A 5,391-nucleotide genomic window follows, 5' to 3' on the forward strand; every position below is an offset into this window, starting at 1 on the left:
ATGGACATGAGTCATTTGAGTGCTCTGAACTCCCACATACTTCACAAGATGTACTAATAGCATTGACCATATTAGCACTAGTCCCCATATTCTCAAATTTCTTTGTAAGAGCGCCCAATTTTGCAGACAAAAGAGTGACTGCATCTACATCAAACTTCCCTGATGCTTTAATTGTTGGGTTTACAGAAGAATAACCATCACTTCTTTCATTTGCCCATTGATGATGATTTTGTGCTACACTGTCAATAATTTCTTCAGCTTCATCTAAACTTTTATTCATAAGTGCCCCTCCAGCAGCTGAATCAAGGGACACTTTGGTATGATAGTTGATACCATTATAAAAAGTGTGCAACACTAACCATCTTTCCAACCCATGATGTGGGCATTGTCTGAGCATACTATTATATCTATCCCATGCTTCAAAAAGAGATTCTGAGTTAGTTTGCTTGAAGCTTGCAATTAAATTCCTCATATGAGCTGTTTAGCTTGGTGGATAGAATTTATCAAGAAACTGTTGCTCACACTGCTCCCAAGTGGTGATGCTATTAGGGGCTAAAGAATTCAGCCATTGCTTTGCCCTATCTCTTAAAGAAAACCCAAATAATAATAATCTAACTTCTTCTGAAGGAACTCCATTCATTGTCATGGTACCACATATTTCATAAAAGACCTCTAAGTGTTGATTGGGGTCTTCATGAGGTCCTCCACCAAATTGGTTCTGCTGCACCATAGATATAATTGCGGGTTTGATCTCAAAGTTATTAGCTTCCACTGGAGGTCTTGAAATACTAGATCGAAAACCTCTTGCATAAGGTGCTGCATAATCCTTGAGTGGTCTATTCGCCATGTTCAAATGTTCCTGTTCTTCAATTTGCCTTTGCAGAATTCTTCTTTTATGGAAAGTTCTGTCAATCTCAGGGTCAAAAGGAAAGAATTCCCCTGCAAAGTTAGATCTTCGTATACACAAGAACAAGATAGCAAATGACAATTCAACAGAAAAAGAAAGAAAAATAAAAGAATCAAAAATGCAGAATTGAATTTGTACAAAAAGAATTAACAAGAAGTAAAAGTTATACAAGAAAGTAAAAACAAAAATCTAATGATTAGTTACAACTATGCAATATGAAAGGAAAACAAATGTTATGTTTAGTCTAACTCAATTGATAATTCCTAATGTTATAGCGTAGTCCCCGGCAACGGCGGCAAAAACTTGTTACGCTTCGCAAGTGTAGGAAATGTCCCAAGTAATATAAAAGATTATCGTATCCACAGGGACTGGAATAAGCACTAGAAATGCCTCAATGCGAATTAGCTAAACAACTATCCAATTGTTTCAAATGCAAAGTGAAGGTAAACAAATCTAATATTAAAGATCAACAAACAAGAGTTTAGTATTTTTGGGTTATGATAAGGGGAGATTCTAGGAGTTTCGGTTTCTTTGTAAAATTTCTTGAATGTAAATGGTTCACCAATTCTTATCCCTCAATTGCCAAACACTTGTAGAAAGTTGTCGGTTCTCTCTTGCAATAGATAACCGGCTAAGGACTGAAAAATGTATCTAAATATGATCAATTAGACGTGAACCTACGTTGTCCTTACACAGAAGCGCACCTATTACTATGCCTTCCTCGGATATCAACATAGAAGCCCACAACTTATTAATCTATCAAGATACAAGAAACTAATCACAAAATCCATCCTACTCTCTTGAATATTCCTATTTCCTCTTCAAGATTATCTCTCAAACGTCCTTACACGGGCTTGCACCTGTCACGTGGATCCCTCGGATGATCGAGTGAGAGTTTATCTTTACTAAGTCCACAAGAAATCCAAACAATCAATCAAGAATGAGAATTAAGCATAAATCACCATTAATCATTCAAGATCTAATTGATACAAGCAAGACAATGTCATTGAAACAAGAAATCGGCAAATCCATAAGAGATTACATCAATCCATCATACAAATACTCCCTTAATCCTAGAATACAAGATCTACTCCATGAATCGAGGAAGAATACCCGAAGAAATAAAGATTATAAGCATTTCTTAAATCCCCAATCCAAGAAACCAAGAAAAGGGGAAAGAGAAAACTTATCTACGAAGAAGCCTCGTCTTCGGATCCAATCCTCGCTCCGAAGTCGAAATCGTGAAGAACTCCCCTAATCGGCCAGAAATCCTCCCAAGAATGGGAGGAAACCACCAAATCTTGCCTTCTCCCAAAGGGGGAGATCCCTTTCAATTCATGAAGGAGGGTTTAAATAGAGGAGGAAATCGGCGCCACACGGCCAGTCCGACACGTGGCCGTGAGATTCACACCGCCATGTCCAGTTCTCGCAAAGCAGCAAGTGGATGGAGCAGCCCCGGCAGACCCTTCTTTTCTCCGGAAATACCCCGTGTGGTGCACACGACCGGACCCTTCTTTTCTGAAATGCTACACGGTGTGTGGCACGACCACCACCGCCCTCTGGAATCCTCACACGGCCGTGTAGATCTACACGGCCATGTAAGGCATCTGTTCTAATTTTTTCAAATCAAGACACGGTCGTGTGAGATTCACACGGCCATGTCCTCTTCCCTTTCTGTTAAAACTACATGGCCGTGTGTGGTACACGGCCTGATGCTCTCTCCCTTCAATTCCTTCCAAACTTGTCCGAGGACCCATAATCTTCACCAATTTCGACTCCTGTGTACAGAAAATGCACAAAAAGCAGATCTCCGAACCAAAAGAGTAAATATGATGAAAGAAAAGCTGGAAGTATAAAAGTGCATAGATCAAGCATGCTCAAAGTATGTAAATGTGCGTAAAAACATGCATAAAAGAGTATATAATCTACGCACATCAGTAGGTTTTCAAGAGGTCAATAATTGGAAGCTCATACTGAACCGTCTTCGACCACCTGAAAGAAGTTTAAAGAAGATGAAGATGGAGAGAGTTATACTTTACTTTATAGCTCCTTTGATGAAAGCTCTCTCCATAATAAGAGCCCTTGGTAGAAGGGTTCTAAAATATCTTACCCCTCCAAGAGTAAGATTTAGATGAATCAAATGAGGTGGTCGAGCTAATGACCTTAAACAAACGCTTCTTGGGAGGCAACCCAAGTTCATTTTCCTTGTTTTCTTTTATGTCTTTAGTTCTTTCTTTATAATAAACATGTATCCTCTACTTAATTTTTCTTGTCTATCTTATTTTTGTAGAATTGAAAGTTGTGGAGGAATGTGAGTATTGGATGGAGGGGTATCTTTAAAAAAATGAATGTCAACCATTTGGAGCTCATCACTTGGTAACTTCTCTTACTTAAAATCTCCTCCACATTGTTTTTAGTTTTCATTGGGACAATGAAAAATTTAAGTCTGGGGGGATGCATTAGATACATTTGGTTTAGTTTAGTTTTTTTATAATAAATTTTTTGTTTTTGCTAGTTGCATCATTCATCACATCATGATTGTTTGTTCCTTATTACAAAATACTAGCATGTTTATTCTATATTTCATGTGGTTTATGGGTTACTTATGGTGCTAGTATGTTTAGTAATCTTTCTTTTTCTATCTATGATAGCATGAAGTGAGCAATGTCTTTACTATAATAAATTTTTTGTTTTTGCTAGTTGCATCATTCATCACATCATGATTGTTTGTTCCTTATTACAAAATACTAGCATGTTTATTCTATATTTCATGTGGTTTATGGGTTACTTATGGTGCTAGTATGTTTAGTAATCTTTCTTTTTCTATCTATGATAGCATGAAGTGAGCAATGTCTTTACTATAAGAGTTTAAGTATTGGCCTTGTTTTAGGACCTCTATACACTATACCTATTTTTGATGGTTTATAACTCTAAAATAGTCATGATTCATAGAATTGGGCTAGTACTTGTGCTTCTATGGTGACCTCTCAACTACATTTTGGTTACTGGATAAACTCAGATCATCTAAGCTCATTTGGAAAACTCAATCCCAAAGAAATGAAAGTTTGTTCAAGTTTGATACTTTGCAAACATTAAAAAAAAAGAGAAAAAAAATAAGGGATAAAAAACAATTATCGTGAGTGGAAACTAGTAATTCACCCTTTTGAAATCGAGTTAGGTTACTGGGGAAATGAATGCTATGTTTCTCTTGATACTGAGTATTCCTTTGAGACCTTGTGTAGACGATGCATAATATTTTTGTGGGGAACAAACCTTGCGTGTGGCAGGTAAGTGCCTCTTGCCGGAATAATAAGGAACACAATTTTATGACGACTTGACTAAACTTAGGGAGAAACTTGATAAATTTAGGCCACTTTCACACTGAGCACGGAGGACTACTTTTTAGGTCATACTCAAACTACTTTTGTATCTTGCTCATTAATGAAATCATTTGATAGGATTAGATTGACTTGCTAGAGATTATGATGCACTTTTTAACCACATGAATCTAGATTGCAGGTTTTGCTTAAGGACAAGAAAACGTTTAAGTTTGAGGGTGTGATGTGTGTAGATTATATACACTTTATGCATGTCTTGATGCACATCTACTTGTATTTCATTAGCATAATTTATGTTTATTGCACCCTATTTCATTGTAAAGTCATACTTCCATTATATTTTGTTTGGAGATCTGCTCTTTGCTTGTTTTGATTGACAGGACGCTATTTGGAGCAAAAATGGAGCTAAAATGTACACGGGAACAACTCTGGAAGAAATCCAGCTTGGGACGTGTATGCCACATGGCCGTGTGGCGATTACATGCTTTGGTCGTGCCAAATGGCACGACCCTGCCAGCACCAGATGTGAAGAAAGGCCACGGTCGTGTGACCCACACGGTCGTGACATTATCCCCGTGGCAAAGCAGAACATGGCCGTGCCAACTTTCTAGAGGCAAGGAAGGCCACGACCGTGTGAATCCACACGCCCGTGTGGCCTCGACAGATAAGAAGAACGTCACGGCCATGTGAGCCACACGGCCGTGTGACTCAACCCGAGAGGAAGAAGGCCACGGCCGTGTGAGCCACACAGCCGTGTGACTCGAAGCTGTGTGAGGCCGTGTGGATTTCACACGGCCGTGTGATGAAGAACACAGGTCGTGCCACGCCAAAACAGAGCTGTGCTGAATTCTGGGCAGATTGCAGACTGATCGTAAAACGGACATAACTTTACGATCGGTTGGAGTTTTTGGATGATCTTTATACCGAAACGTAGCAGACTTCAATATCTACAAATTTTCTTCAGGTCCAATAGAGAGAGAGACTTGTCTGCCTGTGCTAAATGGCACAGCCGTACTTCCCAACCGTGGGTTCAACTGGACCTCCGTCCAGACTACAGACCAAACTTTGAACTGCTAGAACTTTCGGCTCGGTTGGAGCCAGGGCTCGATCCAAGTATCATATTTAAGATAATTTCAAGATCTACAA

The 5,391-nt window shown here is 38.9% G+C and overlaps 1 non-coding gene across 1 annotated transcript; it reads left to right on the forward strand.

Annotated features, from left to right (window-relative positions):
• The first annotated feature begins 368 nt into the window (after nt 1-368).
• Nucleotides 369-474, forward strand: LOC122028365. The gene has a single exon (XR_006124759.1). It is a non-coding gene; the product is annotated as a small nucleolar RNA R71 (small nucleolar RNA).
• The last annotated feature ends 4,917 nt before the right edge of the window (nt 475-5,391 follow it).

This window comes from Zingiber officinale, chromosome 10A, assembly GCF_018446385.1.
Source record: "Zingiber officinale cultivar Zhangliang chromosome 10A, Zo_v1.1, whole genome shotgun sequence".
Lineage (NCBI taxonomy): Eukaryota > Viridiplantae > Streptophyta > Magnoliopsida > Zingiberales > Zingiberaceae > Zingiber > Zingiber officinale.